Source organism: Carex rostrata, chromosome 29 (genome assembly GCF_964058835.1).
Source record: "Carex rostrata chromosome 29, lpCarRost1.2, whole genome shotgun sequence".
Taxonomy (NCBI): Eukaryota; Viridiplantae; Streptophyta; class Magnoliopsida; order Poales; family Cyperaceae; genus Carex; species Carex rostrata.
Genome location: NC_135946.1, coordinates 1,748,313 through 1,770,365, shown reverse-complemented (window position 1 = coordinate 1,770,365; position 22,053 = coordinate 1,748,313). Strand labels below are relative to the sequence as shown.

General features: G+C 31.9%; 2 long non-coding RNA genes and 1 pseudogene across 2 annotated transcripts; all 3 read right to left on the bottom strand.

Moving 5' to 3' along the window:
* Nucleotides 1–5,231: 5,231 nt before the first annotated feature.
* On the bottom strand, nt 5,232–6,434 carry LOC144546473 (cytosolic sulfotransferase 5 pseudogene; annotated as a pseudogene).
* Nucleotides 6,435–6,910: 476 nt separating this feature from the next.
* Nucleotides 6,911–7,993, bottom strand: LOC144546388 (uncharacterized). The gene is made up of 2 exons (XR_013508760.1): nt 7,446–7,993; nt 6,911–7,398 (listed from the first exon to the last, which is right to left on the bottom strand). It is a non-coding gene; the product is annotated as an uncharacterized LOC144546388 (long non-coding RNA).
* Nucleotides 7,994–17,556: 9,563 nt separating this feature from the next.
* On the bottom strand, nt 17,557–19,740 carry LOC144546334 (uncharacterized). Its single transcript, XR_013508741.1, has 3 exons — nt 19,037–19,740; nt 18,341–18,523; nt 17,557–17,588 (listed from the first exon to the last, which is right to left on the bottom strand). It is a non-coding gene; the product is annotated as an uncharacterized LOC144546334 (long non-coding RNA).
* Between the last annotated feature and the right edge of the window lie 2,313 nt (nt 19,741–22,053).

Here is a 22,053-nt window from a genome sequence, read left to right as displayed (position 1 = left end):
ATAATTTTAAAAATAACGCTGAATCCTATTTTTTTCTTCAAAAATATCCCGACCGCCAGGCCCTTGGGTGGCCCAGAAAAATAGCGGACCGCCTGGAACAGGGACGGGCGGTCCTCTTTTTTTTTTTTTTTTAGATCTTAGTATTTCGATTTAAATAATTTTGTGAAGAAAATTTTTTCTTGTTTAGAGTGTATGTCAAAAAATAAGACATTTGATATATTTATGAAGTGATATCGTAAAGTGATGCCGTAACTATTTATAACTTTGATTTTATTTGTCAGTTGAATATCGCAAGTCTAAATATAACACTAATTAAGGACTTGACCTTTATTTAAAAAATTTCAAACTCTGACAACTTGTTGATTTTCTTCTCTTTATTTATGGTACTAAAACAGTAGTTTAGAGCAACTAAAATATGTTCAAACCTCAAATTATATATCTGTCCATGCACAAAGCATCCTAGACTGATCTCTGGTATGGTACCAAGTCAAAACTCAGCAGCCAAGCACTAGGCAAAGGCCACTGGTATAGTGCAATGCACTAAAAACATCAAATTTGACCTCTGCTGGTAAATTAGCAAGTCTGGACTGATACAGGGACCAAACTGAAAAAGTAATTATACCAGCATGTAGAGCATTCAAAAATACACATAATTGACACAAATTTCAATTTATTTGAATTTTTCTACTGTTAGTTATGAATTTCTAAAGTTTAACTTTCGAAAAAACTTTAAACAGCCATAACTTTGGCTAGGAAAGTCGGATTTGCGCGTATGAGCACTTTTCGGAAAGGGGAGGACGAGACGGATTTGATTTTTCCTGGGAAATTCCCGGGCACAGTTGTATCCGAGGCATCAGAATTTAAAAAAAAACATCGTTTAGTGCCTCAAAAATTCAGTTTAAGTTTTCGTTCAACGGTAGGCATTAAAAAACAGCGATTTTCAAACCATCTTAATAAATAGTAAAAAAATTCAAAAAAAATATAAAATTTGGTCTCTAAGCACATTTTAATATAGATTAAACATCTAATGGTTTGGATCAGCTATTTGGACTTCAAAACTAGAGATATGAGCGCAAATTAAAACACCCCGTTTAATTCGCGAAGTAGCGTAGCCTTACTCTACATGTATATATATGTATATAAAATATAATACATGTATATATATGTATATTATATATATAATATAATATATGTATATGTATATATTTATATATACATATAAATATATACATATATACATATATTATAAAAAAATGAGTTTATAAAAAAAAAATTGTATATATGTATATGTATATATGTGTATATGTATATGTGTATATGTGTATATGTATATGTGTATATGTGTGTATGTATATGTGTATATATGTATATGTATATATGTATATGTATATGTATATGTATATGTATATGTATATGTATATATGTATATCTGTATATGTATATATGTATATGTATATATGTATATATGTATATATGTATGTATGTATATATGTATAGATGTATGTATGTATATATGTATATATGTATGTATGTATATATGTATATATGTATATATGTATATTTCTATATATGTATATGTATATTTCTATATATGTATATGTATATGTATATATGTATATGTATATGTATATACAGGGTCCAGCTAATTTGCTGCCGACAGCATTTTAGCCGGAGGTGCTGCCGCCCCTTTTTTAATTTGTGATGTCCAAACAACAAATTCAAATCGTTAGATGTTTAATCTATATTATAATCTACTTGGAGACCAAATTTTACATTTTTTGGAATTTGTTTACTATTTATTAAGCTAGTTTGAAAACTGCTGTTTTCAGTAAATTTCTACAGCATTGAAATCAGCGGTTTTCAAACCAGCTTAATAAATAGTAAAAAAATTTCAAAAAATATAAAATTTGGTCTCCAAGTAGATTATAATATAGATTAAACATCTAACGATTTGGATTTTTTGTTTGGACATCACAAATTAAAAAAGGGGCGGCAGCACCTCCGGCTAAAATGTTGTCGGCAACAAATTAGCCGAACCCTGTATATATGTATATGTATATGTATATATGTATATATGTATATATGTATATATTATACATATATTATAAAAACCAGAAAAAGAGAAGAAGATCAACAAGCTGTCATAACTTGAAATTTTTTGAATAAAGACCAAGTCCTTAATTAGTGTTATATTTAAACTTGTGATATCCAACTGACAAATAAAATCAAAGTTCACCAAGAAAATAAAAAAATAAAAAAAATAAAATCAAAGTTATAAAGAGTTACGACATCACTTCATAAATATATCAAATGTCTTATTTTTTGGCATACACTCTAAACAAGAAAACTTTTTCTTCACAAAATTATTTAAATCAAAATACTAAGATCTAAAAAAAAGAAAAAAAGAAAAAAGAGGTCCGCCCGTGGGGGGCGGTCTGCTTGGGGAGTGACTCGCTCGTGGGACGGGCGGTCCACTTGGGGTGTGACCCGCCTCTGTTCCAAGCGGTCCGCTATTTTTTTGGGCCGTCCGTGGGCCGGCAGTCGGGGTATTTTTGAAAAAAAATAGGAGCGGGGTTATTTTTGAAATTATGTTTTTTTGGGGTATTAAAAAAATGGTCGCACATCAACTAACCTTTGTATTTAATTTATTTTGTTTATTGAAAAGGAACGAATTTGGGTTTAGTTCTCATATGGGCCTAGGCCTGTTAGACCAAAACATAGCAACTTACTCTAGGCCCAATTAACAGTCCGACTTGACCACACAGAGATAGTCATGGAAAGCAAATGGGATATAGTGGGTGCAAATTCCAAACTTCACTGGGCTTTCAATTAAAATTATATAATCCTAGTATTAAAGGTCATGATCAATCTGTACTCTATAAGCAAGATTTCACATTTTGTTTTTTGTAATCCTAAATTTCAGTTTGCTAGCTGACCAAAAAGGATTGTACTAAAAATTAATATTGCTAATAACTCTGAACATTTTTTTTATTGTAAAAAAATGTAGTTATTGGGAGAGTTTATATATAATAGCATCATGAGCAAAGGAAATTTTATTGATGTCTTTGGGCTTGAAGAAAATTCTAACTACTTTTCTGAGGAGAATAACTTCAACAATGGGCCGGATTTATTTTTACAAATGTTAACCAGCAATTAAGATTACTACATTAGCAAATGTTTCACATTTTTACAATGAAAAATTGCATTTATTAATATTAGGTTTTATAATTTTTTTGTTGTAATTGGGATGAAGATGATGTTAACCAGCATTAATTAAGAAGCACACCATCTTGTTGGTGCCTCAAATCATAATACATACAAAAATAACTAGCTGATATTTTTGGGCTGCTATTGTTCAAACTATATATAATACATCCATAAATATTTCATAGAGATTTAAATAATTAACAAAATATATTAAACAAACTTTGGCATCAACTTTTGAGCTAAGCCCACAGTTACCACTAAATTACAAGTTCAACTACTTATAAAAGATTAAGGGATCCTCAACTTTTGAGGATGTTTAATTGCAATTATCATATATATTAGAGCAATTATATTTGGGGGATATCTGAGAAATATTTGAGGGATTAATTTATGTTGGGAGATAATTAGCAGCTTCTGCAACACTATCTTTATAAACAATTGGTTTGTTGGATTATTTAGTTTTAGTTATCAAAATAGAAGTACGTGCAAGCGAATTGAAAATTGATTAATATTCTTAATTAATTTTTTGTAATATCCGGTAATTTAAATAATATTTTCGAAATAATTTTTGGGCTTATTTGTAAAAGGGAAGACATAATGATTTGTAATGTAAATATGCAAATTTTAAAAAATGATAAAAAATAATAATGAGGTAGCACTGTAGTCCACGTGGCCGCTGCATGACACTAATTACACACCCAACCCCATTTGGATCCGTATCCTCCCAGGTACCTGATTCAATCAAATTAAAACTGACGGACCAGATTAATTCCATCCGTATCAAACGCAATCCGATTCATGTGGAGACTTTAGGGATCTGATTTGAAATTCGTGCCAGGCTAAAACGGTCCAATTATAATTGTCCCCAGTCAGGTAACCCGAGGGAATGTGAATTCACCCCATTTGAATCGAATTCGTATCCTCTAAGATATCTCAAACTTTGCGTGACTTTATGGAAAATTGAAACCGTTTAAATACGCTCTGCACGAATCTCAAAGCACACATAATACTGAACCCCTACATCACCTCCAAATAGGCACCGGACACGTCGGTCACGCAAAATTTGAGATATCTCAGAGGATACGCACTCATTTGAATCCCTTGACCTCTCAAATAAATAGAACCGTATCCTCCTAGGTACCTGACTCAAGACAATTGAAATAGACGGCTCAGATTTACTCTCAGCCAGTCAAGATTCGGAATGACAGAGGGGGCAGTATTATTTGTGCTTTGAGATGCGTGCCAATCCATTTTCGGACCATCCGATTCAATTCTACTCAATCGGGTAACTTGAGGAGATACGAATTCCAAATAAATTAATGCCCCTATCTCGTGATTCGGTTATGGAGAGAAAAAAACAAAAGCTGCGCGCGTTTGGATTATTTGGTTAGCACTATTTTTGATTTAGTTTACTATTTTTTTTCTCTATTTTATATTTGAATTGTTAAAGAATAGTGTTATTTTTTTAGGTTAAGCGTTATTCTTGATAACTCGTTTGAAAAATAAAATAGCACTAATATAGAGTTAGCATTCATTTTTGCTACTTTTAGGATTGCATCCAAACACAACCAAAAAGAATAGCAAAATATGCTCGATTGAAATTTCCGACTATTTGCGGTTGATTCTGATCAGTCGTTGCAATTCAATTTGGATTTTCTGGATTGATTGCTATTAGGTAACAAAATTTCTCTATAATATGTACTTTCAATTTGTGTGGTTAAATTGAATTATTGAATGTATTGAATTATGATGCATATATATTTATCGGGATAGCTGGTTCAGGTTTGATTTAATTATTAAAATAATTAGATTATTTGTTATAATAATATGAGAATCGCCTGCAACAGGGAGATTGTTTTTACCGATAAACTATATCCATGTATTATCGACAGTTAAATATGTAGACATAATTTAATATGCATTAATTTGTGTGAATTAATCTAGTCTATTTGAATATTTGTTTAAATTTGATGTGACATTTTTGAATTAAATGAAATCAAATGCATCAAACAACCAAACTGTTTTAATCCAAAGTAACCCAAAATTAACAGAACCATTCTGAACAACCAAACTGTTTTAATCCGAAGTATGAATAAATTGCGAGCTCCTCATCTAACTTGATGAAAATTATATTGCTTATAGTAGACCAACATAATCCAAAAAAAAAAAAAACATTGCATGAAGTACATTACTGTCATCATCATCTCTGCTTGCCACTCAAAAGCTGAAACCAGAATTATTTAATTTCTCTTTAATGATCTCATCTAACTTGATAGCCATCTCAGTTGTCATGTAATTTTGCCAATCCCCCACAACAGCTTTTCTGAAGAAGTAATCATTTTGTACATTATATTATTACCTATTCCTTCATTTTTGTTGACATCCAGATCTTTGAGCTTATTGAAGATACAAAACTTGACGATATCTTTTACCAAGTCATTTTTTATCTCCTCCTCAGAGAATGGGCATGCAAGAAAATTTGCTAGCCTCATTACACCTTCTACTGGATCCTTCATCATCTCCTCATATTTAAGGAACAAAATTTTCTCAGAAGAGTGCAAGCTCTTCATGTAATATTCAACCACATGATCCCAAACAGGACCATATATCATTCGACCATCACAAAATAATTCAAAGGCTTGAGTAAAAGGAATTGATTCTTTGAACCCTTGAAATCTTTTGAACATGTGCCAATAGGAAACTATGACATCTTTTGGCTCTCTACAGATATAAACTATTGGACATTTTGATGTCTTGATGCTCTCTGAGAGTACTGAGTATGGCAAATGAGTTCCGAGAACTCTAGGCGAAGGAAGGGTTTTGAGATACTGTTCATCTCGTACCGAATATTGAAATTCAGTGAATGGAACACAATCATGAGGATTCAGTTTAAGCAAAGGGTGAGAAGAGAAATCATACTTGTTTCGGTGCATTATTGTGAAAGTGAGGGCTTTGAGCCAGGTGGTGCCGGACTTGATAAAGCTTGCCACGATTACATCACTTGGGCGAGGCTGGAAAGCCTCCTCCATCGCCAAAATGCCAGGAAGATAATTCTCTGATATCCAAAAACCTTTGTATTTTCACATCACGCATGCTTGCCATCGTTCTTCCTTTGGTAGCGTATGAATTATATCTTTGTATTTGCTATCCACTTCTTCAATATTTGGTACGTCATTAAAGGGTCGACGAGACCTTAGTATGATTGTCTCTTCTCCTTCCTCATCCTTAAGTGATGAAGTAATGTTAAGTGACGGATCAGCCATGGGAATAAGAGAAGCTGTCGTTTTTAGTTTGATACAAATGAATTTGCTTTATAATAGCATGAACCCACTCATACAATTAATAGAAATATATACACCAAGAGGAAGTGCGGAACAGTGGAAGCTGAAACTAGGTCAATTAAACGTGAGTGATGCTGTTTAATTGTTTTTTTTTTCAGATCTTAAGTTAGTTCATAGAAGAAAAAATAAAAATAAAAGCACATAAAAATATGAGAATATTTCTAAATATAATATATAGGAAAAATGTCCAAAAATTTAGTTACCTAATGTGTCACGTGTAGGGGTGAAAATGCATCAAATGTGGATCACACTGTCACACCCCGCAGCCCAACGAGGCGCGACAGGTGCTCCTGCCGTAGACATACGGTTGCCCGTATGCCTACAAGGAAATTACGATATAATAGGAAATAAAAACACAAACAAACAACCAAACAAACAAATAACATAAATCCCAGCTGGTCAGGTAATATCATACAAACCCGTATCTCGATGGATACGCATCACAAAATGACATAGAGACTATATATATACACAATCAAAACATAACTATATACATAATCTCTAATGTCAAAATACCAGACAGTCTAAGCAGCGGTGAAACCAGGCCTACCGACCTCGTGCCTCTCTCGGATCTGCCGAACCGAAACCTGAAAAATTAACCAAAAAAGGGGATGAGAAATAAATTCTCAGTGCGATAAATTTGCCACATTTCGTTCCTGGACTTGCAATCACAGATTATATTCAAAAATAAAACACAAATAAAGCTCAGATCAGTTTATAATAATATATAAACATGAACGCATAAACCCGACATCAATTAGCCAAATGAAATCACAAATCAGGATTTGTCAAAATGGAATTCAATCACACAATATTTGGTTTAACTCGAGCTCAAAATATCTGGTAGTAACTACCACCAAACTGGACCTCATTTCGTTCCCACTCATCTGTAGTTACAGGCTTAACCGTTTAAGTAAAAGTCTGGTTCCATTTCATATCCGGAAAATCCATTTAAATCCAATTGAACGTCCAAACGCATTACCCCCTGGGTAATGCCTCCGATACACAAGTCACCCATAACCAAAATCATAATACAGAGTCACTTACCCCTCGTCCCAACCGGTACTGGGAACTGCCGAGGGCCAGACGATCTAAAGCTTTAGAACACTGGGCATCAAAGTCCATGCATAGACTTTGACAAATCCGGATTCACCCCCTGGGTAACGTCGCCACGATGGGAGACAATAATACCATATCCACCAACCGATGGTGAAATAAATCATGGTGACTTTTAATTCCAAATTAGATCATTCAGATCAACACAAATAATAACCATACCAGCATGCAGATCAATCAGATAAAACAATTCGAGTTTCAATTAATTTGGGCAATGCAATGTATATGCAACACAATTCGATAATGCAATTTAATCAATAAACAACATGTCAATCGAAACACAGTTTAATTCTGAATATAAAATATCAAACAAGTCCAGAAACCCCGCACCTGATCGAGTCACGTATCCCTTGCCTATGGATCGGACGTCTCGAAGGATCCGGAAATCTCTTGCCTTACCAAGTTACCACCTATTTTACACGTTTAATTGATTTATTTTATAACCATTATAACCATTCCATGTTACAATTCTTTCTTAGTTTTAGAAAATATAATCATGCTTTATATGCAAAGTTATGTATTCATGTCATGCATTTAGAAGAAATACTTATGCATCCATATCATGCAAATGAGTCATTTAAATCAAACTCATGTTTAGTGGGAGTGCTTTGTATCATGTCATGTACTAGCTTAGGAAAAATATGACCATGTAAACATTTCAAGCTATCCTTCATAACATGCAATTTGAAAACCATAATAAGTACCTAATTATAATACGATAAACGAACATGAGGCCAACCAGCAAATCAAATTATTTTTCAAATAGTGTTAAACCAAATGATTCAACCATGTCTCTAATCCCGCAAATCGATAAGGAAACCGTCAAATACGAGACTTGAGGCTTATGCATACAATTCTAGAGTACAACACCTTGTCTAAAATGTGTCACCATACAACCCAATTTGGTTAACAAATAAGCAGAATACTATTACCAAGTCTACAAATTTTAGTTCACTCCATTTATATCAATTTCAATCTAGTCCCTTTATATTTGGTCAATACCCATATGTTATATTAGTTAAGCATGCCTTGCAAATTGGACCCGTTATCCAATAATTAAACTATTCATACTATGCACAGAACAATCAAGCAACTATTAACAAGATTATCAAGTTTTAGGGTTTAAGGTTTCGAAAACACGATCGAATTGAAAACCTAGGGTTTCGAGAGAAAGGATAAGTAAAGGAAATACCACTCGATGAATCAGAAAGGATTTTCAGACGTTTGCTCGATTCTAACTTCGAATTTCTCGAATTTCCGATCGATTTCCCACAATCCCTCACTCTCTTCTCTCTTTCTTTCTTGGATCGGAGCACACACACACACACACACGAAAGGGGCACAAAGTATCGGTGGCAAGAAATGAAGAGAGGAAGAAAGGTTTTCATGTGATTTTTGGAAATTTTGCATATTAGAACCTCCAACTTTTAATAATTACAACAAGGTTAAATGTGCATAATACCCTTATATATGGCATGGGTGCCACGTTGTCCTTCCCCTTTTTTTTTTTTTAAGTTTTGTAATCTTTGCTTTTAAACCTTTAAAATATCTAATATTACAAAAAAAAAAAAATCCAAAATAAATTTAGGAAAATCTATTAAATAAATCTATTAAATATTTTTATTGTAATAAAATTGTTATAACGTGACACACACAGTGGTAAAATCATATTTGTATACATTTCTATTTGTTCGGATCCGGATACAGATCATATATTAAATAGATACGAATATTGATCAGATATTAAACAGATAAAAATACAGATCAGGTATCAGGTATCAGGTATTAAACATATACAAACAAATATATAATTTGAATACCTAATTTAAATATTGTGACAAAATAAACATATTATTTGATAAATTGTTTTTTCATTTGAAACTAAAAATCACATCAAAATATTGGTATGAATTTCTCTCTGAACATATATGATTCTAAAATAAACAGATAAAAATATATTGGAGGATTTTTCCTTTCTTTATTCATAACATTACAAATTTAAAAATTAAATCAATGGTATCATTCAAGTAAAAAGTTGAATAGTAGCTCGATTCCACAGCTAAATTCCACAGCTAAATGTCACGTGGCGACCTAAATTCCACAGCCAATAAGAATCCAAAAATGAAGCACCCACGGATCACAACCCGCACTTGCACAACTCTTGTCATATCCACCGTCTCTTTGATACCCATCCGACGCTTCAATTAAACCACAAAATTGTTCTTTCAATTCTCGGCCTTTTGTTTTCATTCTCAAATCAGATTTTAACAATTCAAAACAACTTTCCAAATTATCACAAATAAAGTCATTTTAAGTATGAAAAATGGCATATAACTAAGGATTTTTTTTTTAACAAATTACTAATATAAATTATAAACCAAAATCTTTAAAACTTAAATTATTCAATTTTCATACTTAAATTTTATTAATTAGGATTCATATATTTAAATTCATCTAACTTGATTATCCGATAATTATTCATTTTGTATCCATATTTGAAACCGTATTCGTGGATTATTTGGTCTGAATCGGATCGGTAAAGTCGATTATGGTCTGACTCGGCTGATTCCGATTATGTAGTTATGGATGATATTTAATATTTTATAATACAACCTTCAAAAAAATAAATTTTATTATACACACGTCCTTGATATATAGCAAGCAAATTTATTTGATATAATTTGATATATTGTGTTGATATGTTCGTTAAATGTGATCATTGATTTTACTTGTCATAATTGAAAAGGTGAAATTATAATTTCTCACCGTTTATAGTTATTAATATTATTTATTGTTATTTTAAATGCGAATTGTTGAATTTAATTTAAATGTCTTGTAAGCATACACGGAGTTGTATTCTTACGGCGGGGCACTGTCGCGACCCGTGGCCGCGTGGTGTGACAATTATACATCACATCTTTATCTTCATTTTTAAAATTCTAAATAGTCTATTCGAACCGTTCAATATAAATTTTATATTAAAATATGTTTGAAGACCAAATTCTTTAATTAATTTGTATAATTTAGTTACTAATTGTTTAAATAGGCATTTAGAAAAATAATCGGTTCTTAAAAAGATATGTGGTTTTTAAGAAAATATATTCTAAGCGTCGTCTAGTGTATTGTAAAAACACGTCCGTCACAAGTGCTGACACGCATACCTATGAAGACAGCATAACATGGTACAGCAAAAATACAACGTGTCCGGTCAACTTATGACAAAAATAATTTTCCACCACTCTAAATAGATAAACACAGCATAATATGATTTTAATTATATCACTCTAAAAATGTTTGGGTCTGACGCGAACGGAAAGGCAGAAAGGCCGGCGTTTTCTTTTGCCAATCTACAGCATTTCGTGGCATTTTTACTTAGCGCCGGCATATATATTATTTTATCTTATATACTATAGGGTACATTTGGATAGAACAAGGATTAGTGCAAGAATAGCAATTTTTGAGTTAGTGGTTGAGAATAGTGCTAACCCGAATGGTTTGAGAATAGCACTAACGTTGGACTATTCGGGTTAGTAAAAATGTCATTTGGATTGTATGTTTGAAATAACAATGGAGAGAATAAATAAAATAGTGATTAACCTAAACTAATATTATATTACATTTAATATCTAAACTAATATTTTATTTCATTTAATATTTAGACTAATATTATATTAAATTTAAACTAATATTTTTTAATACTAATCGAATATTTTATTTAATACTAATTTATTTAAATATGATATTATATTTATTTAATGCTAATTTAATATTTTATTTAATACTAATCTAATATTTGAACTAATATTATATTACATTTAACATTTAAATTAATATTATGTTATATTTAATATAATATTTTATTTAATAATAAACTAAAATTTAAAGTAATATTATATTGGGTAAATTTCGCTCTAGGTCACTAAATTTTGTTATTTGTCACGGATTGGTCACTCAAGTTTGATTTGTCCCTTTTGAGTCACTCAATTTTGTTATTTGTCCCAATCAAGTCTCTCTATTTTTTCCATCCAAAATTTTAACGGAATATGCTAATTCCGTTAGTATTTTGAATGGAATATGCTCATTCCGTTAATATTTTGGATGTAATGAGTATATTCCGTTAATTTTTTGGACGGAATAAGAATATTCCGTTAAAATTTTGGATGAAAAAGTATGGAGGGACTTAATTGGGACAAATAACAAAGTTGAGTGACTCAAAAGGGACAAATCAAACTTGAGTGACCAATTCGTGACAAATAACAAAGTTTAGTAACCTACAGCGAAATTTACTCTATTATATTACATTTAATATTTAAAGTAATATGATATTTTATATTTTATTTATATTAATATTTAAAGTAAAATTATATTTTATTTAATACTAATATAATATTTAAAGTAATATCATATTACATTTAATATTTAAACTAATATTATATTATATTTTATAATATTTTTTAATAATAATCTAATCTTATCATATATTATATTTATTTAATACTAATCTAATATTTAAACTAATATTATATTACATTAAATATTTAAATTAATATTATATTATATTTAATATAATATTTTATTTAATATTAATCTAATTTTATATGAGAGTTATTTAATACTAATTTAATATTTAAATTAATATTATATTACATTTATTATTTAAATTAATATTATATTACATTTAACATTTAAACTAATATTATATTACATTTAATCTAATATTTTATTTAATATTAATATAATTTAATATTATATTTATTTAATACTAATCTACATTTTAAAATAATATTATGTTTAATTTAATATTTAAACTAATAGTTTATTTAATACTAATCTAATATAATATTATATTATATTTAATACTAATCAGATGTTTTATTTAATGCTAATTTAATATTTAAACTACCTCTAATTGAGATGAATCAAATATTTTATTAATATCACTAACCCCACAAGCTCTATTCTTGCTAACCCACCATTTCTATGGGTTAGTAGAATAGAGCTATTCTTGAGCTAACCCAAATTGTTAATTTATGTTTGGATCAACAAGAATTGAGAATAGTGGAGCTAATTCAAGATTAGCTTTATTCTTGGGTGATCCAAACGCAACCATAGTGTATAGTGTATACAGAGAGGAGAGAGGCGCGTCTGAGTGCGTATCCTGAGATATCTCATACTTTATATGACTGACGTGTTCGGTGACTATTCGAGATGGCGCCCGGGTAAAGTATTAATTGAGCTTTGAGATGCGTGCAGAATGTATCTCAACGGTTGTGATTTTTCTTAAAACAGCGCAACATATGAGATATCTCAGAGGCGCTTCACGCGGCTCAAAACCTGCGCACTCATTCATAATTCACCTTTCTAAGGGTATGATCGGAACCATGAGGGTGTTAGAGTTCAATTGATTTCAATTCAATAGAGTTCAATAGAGATGATTTCTAATTGAATTTTGTTGATCGGAATAAAAATAGAAAAGAATTGAATTCTTTTCTATTTATTGATTGTAATGTACACATGATAAAAGAGAAATGATTTCATTTGAATAAAAATGACTTTTGTACCCTTAAGCTATATAATTAAAAAAGATTAAAAAAAAACAAAGTGACACTTAAGAACTAATTTCTTCACTCAGTACCAGTAAATACATTCGCTAACCATTCCTATCCCAACTTCTAATTGCATCTCCGGTACCAGTAAATACATATTGCTTCACTTGATGTACGGATTACTCAATTTTCGATTTGACAGGTCAAAAGTCTACAATGGTTACAAAAAAAATAACAACCAAAATTAACAAATCTAATACCAGCTCTATGTATGCTTTTTACGGCAGTACCAGAGAAACCCATTGAAGCTGACAACATGGCTGGAGCAAACTACTTCTAATTTTACAGAAACCCCCCCATCAAATTTGACATTGTTTCTATACCATTCTGTTTTTTTCAGAGAAGTTGTACCAATAGTTAAGGGCAGTACCAGTATGAATATGGTACAGATATGATATACTGTACCAGATAACTCAAGAGTTCAATTAAACGCTATACAAGTCTGATTTTTGGTACAATATGAATCTGGTACTAAGAGAAATGGAAATTCAATAGAAGATGTGCATTGAATAGTGTAGCTTTTAAGAGAAAGTACAAAGTTAGCACTACAGCTACGTTACATTCATACTATCCACGTAGTAAAACAAGAATTGCAACCATACCCAGTTTGTATTGATATAAAAGCAAAAATATCTCTACCCGTACTAATTTTAAATTGGAAAATTTTCTGGTGAATCAGGGTACTTATCCAATTGAGTTCTTGATTTTGCTTTAGAACCTAATCGACAGATTTTAACCACCCGAAACCAACTCTTGTATTGCTAAATCCAAATTGAACTACAATCAAACAAGGAAGAATTAAATGATTGGAGTTGGGTGATGGGGCAGATAGGAAGAGGCTTAGTAATGCTCCTTTCCTCTTCTTCTTCCTTTGCTTCTAAACTGATTGGAGTTGCTTAGGACGTTGGGTTGATTGGGAGAGGAGGGCAGGTCATCAGAAGAGGAGAAGAGGAGAGGTCGGTGTTAAGCAGTGGAAGGGTAATTTAGTAACGCAACCTCCCGCCAAACTTGCTCCAAATGAACTCTCGCCGAATCCGACCAATTTTCACGAGATTTCGTTGGAGCCAAATTTTCTATCCAAATCGCGCTGAATGAAGTGAACTTTCCTCGCTAGGTGCGTTCTGATCGCCAGATTTGAAAAAAATGTCAATTCCATTTCTACTTTTAAAGGAAACGATGGGTTCCGATCAGACCCTAAGTCTACCACGTTGCATATTTTGAATGGTCAGTTTTTTAAGCACACAGATCTTGTTTATTCCCTAATCAATGTCAGCCGCCAATTCAGATCGAACGGTTCTAACTAAGAGAAGTTTATTCACGTTTGTTATTATTAAAATCGACAAGTCACAAAGAAACACATCTTATAATCAAGTTGTACCGTGTTTAGGAATGTAAACGAACCGCATATTATCTGATTTTGTTCGGATTCAAATTCGGAAAATTACTTAATGTATTTGATCCGTATTCGTATGCATATCCGAAAATTTAACTAAAATTTTCAACGAGATAACCATATTTTTGAGAGGCGCGTCTCTGAAGTAAAGCGCGTTAACTTGTAATATTTTGGTTAATCAAAATTGAATTTATCCACTTGTGACATATTTAATGCATATTTTCAAATTTTGGTAACCATATTAATACTAAATTATACTAAATAAACTAAATTGTACTAAAATAGATACGAATACTAAATTATATTAAAATAACCTAAATTATACTAATTATACTAAAATATACTAAATCATGCTAGTTATACTAACTGTCACACCCCAAATCCCGAGTATAACAGCCTGCCGCATATATTTATTAAAACATATATACGCAAGGCAGTGGATCTTTTATATGCATTACCAATAACATCATTACATAATAACCACATCCCAAATTTCACGTGGTTATGCTGTCAGACGCAATCCAGAACCGTCTCTCTGTATCCGTGTAATAAACCTGAAAATGACCTAAAGGGAGGGGGTGAGAATAAATTCTCAGTGCAAAATTTGCCACAGTTAGATTATTGGACTTGCAATCAAACTCCATATTCAAAAATGAAGCCCATACAATAGCAGTTCAAACCGATACATATTCATAAATAAAAGAATGCAAATGCTCGACAACAATTTAACCAACTGAATCACAATTAACGGAATTTCCAAAATGAATTTCAAGCACAACACATATTGGCTTAACTCATACTATTATTATGACTGGTAGCACACACAGATGTTCAATCGAGCTGGACCCTTTATCAAACCCACATCTATAGGGTTATTGACATCTACAGATGGCCCACTGAGCTGGACCCTTTATCTGACACCCATCCGCAGTGCTTTGGCTTAACCATTTACTAAAGTCTGGTTCAAAGTCATATAATGAAAATTCATTGGGAATCGTTCGGAATATCGTAATATTCAATTTACCGTCCAAACGCATTAACACGTAGGAAAATGCCACCGAGCCACAGACGTTACACTTGTCACCCACGATTTCAATTCACATACCAACCATGTCACTCACCCCTCGTCCCAACCGGATATTCAACATGACAAACAAATAAACATTTTAATTCCTGAAAATAAAATATCAAACAAGTCCAAGAATCCCGCACCTGATTACGACGAGCGTATCGCGTACTTATGGATCAGACGTCTCAAAATGTCCGGCAAGGTCTTGCTCAACCGAGCCTACGCCTATATTACACATATACTTGGTTTAACATTGGTTCACAATCGAGAGGTTTACTCGAGTTATATTAGGGCTTATACTTTCCTATTCCTCTTTCTCGCTTAAGAATCTCAAAATTTCATAACATTTCAGTTTGGGTCATCTAAACCATACACAAATTGATCATACTTGGGAGTAAAAATAGGACGGAATATGATCAATTTACTTGATTTGATACACAAATTGATCATACTTTGAGAGTAAAAATAGGATGGAAGTGAACGATCATTGTTCCATCCATTTTCTAAGTAGGATACTGTCACTTGAATTCGACAATTAAAAGACAGTATTTTACTCAACTTAATCTCCTATTTTGGTATTATTCCGGTTCTTAAAGTCTTGATTTTCAGTTTATTATTAAGCTTGATCTTTTTTACAAATACCACACTTTACATCCTCCTAAAGCCGGAATTGGGAGAGCTTCAACCTACGATTCTCTCTTTGGACGGCACATTGGCGTGGAATTTGTGGTCTTTTCTGACTAGCCAATTCAAAGGTACATATACAAACTTCTGACTCACAATAGCTATAAAATTCAAGCTTGATATAATATTATTTCTTCTTTATTCATTTCAAAATGTGTGGTTCAAAATGAACGTTGCATGTCTTAGTCTTAATCAAAGCTTTTCTTAATATTTTCAATTAATTTTTACGATGTTACATAACAACATAGTAGCTCAGAAATAACAATGGATTATTCGATTCGATTCGATTCTTTGTTGCAGGTTATTATATTCCGATGGATAAGAGTTGGTTGCTTCTTGATAGCAGCAGCGAGCGCTGGTTATGTAAAGGGCATGAAGGACTTTGTTGCAATGGCTTTCAACAAGTTAGCTCAAAAAAACAAAAATTAAGCTTTGATTCTCTATTTGGGAGGCACATTGGCGTGGAATTTATGGTCTTTTCTGACTAGCCTAAGGTACAAATACAAACTCTTTGACTCACAATATATAACTGTAAAAATCAAGCTTAATATAATATTATTTATTCTTTATACATTTAAATATGAGTGGTGCAAAATGAACGGTGCATGTCTTAGTCTTGATCAAAACTTTTCTCAATATTTTGAATTTTCTGTTCACTTTATTTCAAACCAACTAAACGATGCAAAAAAACTAGCAAAAAATGTGCCAAATTAAATAAATGGTTCCTAGAAAAATATAAGCGGTTACTAATAAAATAATTAAGAAAATAAAAAAATCATTTCGGTTTTGTGTTATGAATAGAAATTAATGGGATAAGCAAAATTAGTAAGGACGGTATTTTTTAAGAATTACATATCTACTCCGTTGGGTAGTTAGCATAGCACATAATTTTTTATTTTTTTTAGTTGTACAGCATATAACGATGACCGGAATAATACTAGCGGTCTGAAGGTAGAAAGGAATCATCACGGACAAGGATGTGCTTCCATCCTGCGATTAAGGTTGGTTACGAACTTGCGATCATACCGTCCATTGGCTTCTGTTTTTAGACGGAAACAATATGGTTAGGTTTAATAAAAAAAAAAAATACGGTTAGAAAGTTTTTTTTTTTTTTTTTTTGACTTCCCACTACCCTTCTGCGCATCCTCTCCATTGCCTCCCCTCAGCTGCGCCTGAGATCAGAAAACTTATTTAAATTAAATTTATATATTTATTTAATTCGGTTGAAATAATTATAATAGGTTATTTGTAATTTAATTTTTTTTTATTTTCAATTAATTTTTACGATATGTATTAACCATCAATGTTTCAAAAACTGGACCATTAATCTACATGTTACATAACAACATAGTAGCTCAGAAATAAAAATGGATTATTCGATTCCTTGTTGCAGATTATTATATTCCAATGGATAAGAGTTGGTTGTAGCTTCATTGAAGCAGCGCTGGTTATGTAGGGGATGAAAGATTTTGTTGCAATGGCTTTCACCAAGTTAGCTCAAGCAAACACAATTCATTGTGTCCCTAACTTAGAAATGTAGTCTTTAAGACAAACAGTCAGGTATAGTTTTATTTGGTTAAAAATGGTTTGGATGAGAGCTACAAAATCTGGACATTCCAGTTCTTGATTCTGTGATTTCTCCAACACACAAGGACTAATCAAGTGAAATTAGCACAAAAATGGTCTGGGTTTCAGTCTAACCCGACCTAAAGACCATTTGAATTGGTTCGTTTCCTAGGTTGCATCAGTTGGTTTAGGCTTTGACTCAGAACGAAAGGCACCAATTTCCTTTGGGTTATTTGGAAGTAGTACATGGTTTCTTTTTATTTAATTTATGTTACACAAATTGTATATATAAGGATGGACCGTATACCACAATCCAATTATGGAACCATCAAGATTTGTAATACAGAACTCAGCAAACCTCGTTTTAAGACAACAGTAATGGGTCTGGGTAGGAGCTGATCCAATAACCCAGTAGGCAGGTTATCTGCTGTAGCAAATCGTTGAATGTTTGCCCCATCAGCAACACAAGTGGCAAGTGGACCTGTCAGCTTATGGCTCTTTATTTCGTAACTACGGGCTTCTGCAGAGCTGCGATGTGGCACTTCCAAAATATACAACTTGTGAGATTCAACTCAGGTGATTTGTAATCTTATTTACTAGACTACTGGGATGACTAAATAGATATATAGTCCTTTCAGTTTATTACAATTTTGGATTTGAATTTGAATTTTTTTTATTGATCATCATATGGAACTTAAAATAAAATCAGAACCATCTGATCCTACCATAGGGGCTTAGAGAAGTACTTAATAGAAAAGATCAAAGGGCATATTGGGACATCCAAAAAAGTTGCCTAATGGCAGTCTCAAGTCCTAAAAAAACCAATTAAATAAATTATGGGATTTTTAGCCCCTTTACCAGGAAACAAAACAGAGAAAATAATTAAAGCAAGGGATTTCTTTTACATGGTTTTACATGATTTTCCTTAACAAGAACCTCTTATGCACCAAAAATATAACCAAATGTGTGCTACTAATGTATTGGTTCAGTTCTTCATTTTACTAATAAGCCAGTAATGAAGAAAGCAATATGTTGCAAGGGCAAGGCAAAGTACCTGATAAAACACTTCCATGTAGTCCATAATATAGCATGTCAAAATGGGCACATTTCTTTGAATCATATTTTGGAAGGGAAAACTAGATAGCACTGCGCTAGAATGCTCTTGGAAACCTTGGTAATCAATGCTCTTTTCCTAAATTTCATTTTTGTTATTGGTTGTATGTCCCTTAAGTTGTCACTTAGAGCTTCAAATGAAACATGATCAGCTCACATTTGCTTTTATTTTTGGTGCAGGGGGGCTTTTAATTGCTGAGGCATCACTCAGAGCTTCAAGGCTGCTAATCCTAGTTCATCAGAATTTAATTTCTATCCAATCAATTTATTAGTTTTTTCTTATGTTACTATAAATCAGGTGACAGGTCTACTTATTTCAAATACGGAGAATGCTAAAAATTTCAAAATTTATGCTTAAATCAACAAAATGTAATTTTTCAGTTTTAGCCAAGTACCTGAATTTTCAAAATTCACTATATTTTGAAAATTCTTTAAATACCGCTAAACAATACTTTATTACATGTATATAAATTGATTTATAACATAAGAATCTTTTTTGAATATAATTTCATACTGATTTGCAAATTGCAAAAATTCAGCCAAAAATCACAAAATTCTAAAAGTGCAAAGTTTTCAAAACTCGCGATATTGATAATTTGAGTATTGGTTTCATGACAATTTAAGAAAAAAAAAATCCAATCATGCAATTGACAGAGTCAAGAATTAACTAATCTTTTTGACAACTAATTAGTGGGAATATGTGACATTGACAACTAATTAGTTTATTAGTGGCAATATGGTTTGGTATGTACCAGTATGTTTATCTGTCATTGATCAATTATTTAAAGGAGTATTAATACTGACATAATCTTCATCTTGAGTTTATACTTCAACATCAGAACATGCAAAGCCAACAATTGTTGAATTATATCTTTACATACCATGAAAAGGCAAAGTACCTTTGACTTGAGCTCGGCAGAATACATAGAGCTTCAGGTTACTTAATTTGGCCAGGTTTTATTGGTACCGCACAACTGGTACAACAACCTGACAGTGGAAAATAGAAGACAATTGATTAAAAATGAAAACCAAATACAAAAAAAAAACCATTACTATGTTAAATTAATCTGACAAATTAGTGTGACGGCAGGCAAGAATAATGGTAGTGTGTTGTGTGATTCAGCCATGTGTAGTATATATTGGTCCTGGAAATGCATTTTAAGAAAAGAATAATGTAAGGTGTAGAACAAATTACAAAACCGGTTTAGGAAAAAAAATTAAGGTAATTTGAGACTCGGTCTTAGCATAAAACTGAAATGATAAGTACATGAGGTCAGGTTGGACCACTCGTGCAAGTAGATTTGACCCCACCTAGTACAATCGGTGCTGGTACTGGCAATTGACTGGTACCACAGGTACAGTTAGTCTTTCTGCTATTCTGGTCATTATTTGACATTGAAGTGTCAATTAGGTGTATCATTTACTTCCTGAAATGCGTGCTTCATGTACTCATTAAACACGTCATAAAATATATCTTGCAACTTTTTACTCAGAAAGAAAGAAAGAAATAATAAAAAATAATTAACACGAACTAAAGAATCCCATGAATTGGAGTTCCAATACCTCGTCTCGAAGCTGCTTGGCTTCTTAAGGAGAAACGCCATCACCATCAGCTCTTAGATTTGCATAGCTGGTGTTGTTGTCTCATCTCTCTTAGATTTGCATCTCGCTACAAGTGAGCACTGGAAAGGATTTGGGGAAACCGTCGATTTAGATTTAAATTTTTGGAGCTGAAAAAGGTGCTTTCCTAATTATTTATTTATTTTTTCACATCATCCCTGGTGTTAACAATTCAAACTATTGTTGGCAAATCTCAACCTTATTCTTTCGAGGTTTTCAAACAATTTTAAGATCAATTGTTTACAACACAATGTTCAGTATTATTACACTTAATTTGAATGTTCCTTTTGAAACATTTAGAAATGTTTTTCATATGTCTTATGCGTTTCAAAAATGTTGCATGCACAAATTCAAAGTATCTTTGTCTTTTCAAAAACATCAGATATAACTTTTAAATCTTCGTTTTGCGAAAAACTAAACTTATCCTAAATTTAGATATCTTTTCCTAGCAAGCTTTCCCAAATTGGTAAAGAATGCTGAAATCAATCGGAAACTCGAACGAAAAGTTATTCTCTGTTGAAGTTTCTTCGTCTCCAGTTGCATTCTCGGGGAAGATATTATCACATTTGTCATACCCCTCGCTCTAGCCTTGCCTGTTTAAAAGAGATGCCTCAGAAAAATACGTGTACAAGGAAGAGATGCTTTAGATATTAGTGAAATGTCTTAAAAAAAATAGATAGAGGTGCATCACAACTAGAAGACACGGATTCATGATCTCTAAAATTTAGTATTTTTTTAATCGCAAACGGATAATAAAATAGAACCGTGTACATTTGTTTGAGCATTCAAATACACACTTTCGAAAATACGCTACAACATTCATTTACGGTTTTTAATAAAACAAATACAGTGTACAATTGGGCCCAAATGTGCACGTTTATTTAATAAAGGGCTTTATATGAATGCTGGAGCACATTTATACACGGTTATTTATTGAAAACCTGATATAGTTCAGAAGCGTGCTTTCTTAGTTGGGACATAGATTTAATGGAATTTCCATAAAATTAGTATAATGTACCGTGTATTATTACGAAGTGAATATTATACATCCAAAATTCAAAAATTATTTAAAACATATAACAAATAATATTTCAATATTTCAACACAAAAAATAATTACATCCCAATAACAACTGACAAATAATGTTTCTAGATATAACACACAAAGATATATACTGATCGACATGTTTTATTACGATGGATTTGCGGTTATGATGCACCGATGGAATTTTCTAATATATATCAGATCATCAAATGTATTTATCCTGAATTTTTGATACAGAAAGAAGATATCGGATAAGCAAAAATGTAAATAGTTGCCAATATTTATCATTTGTGA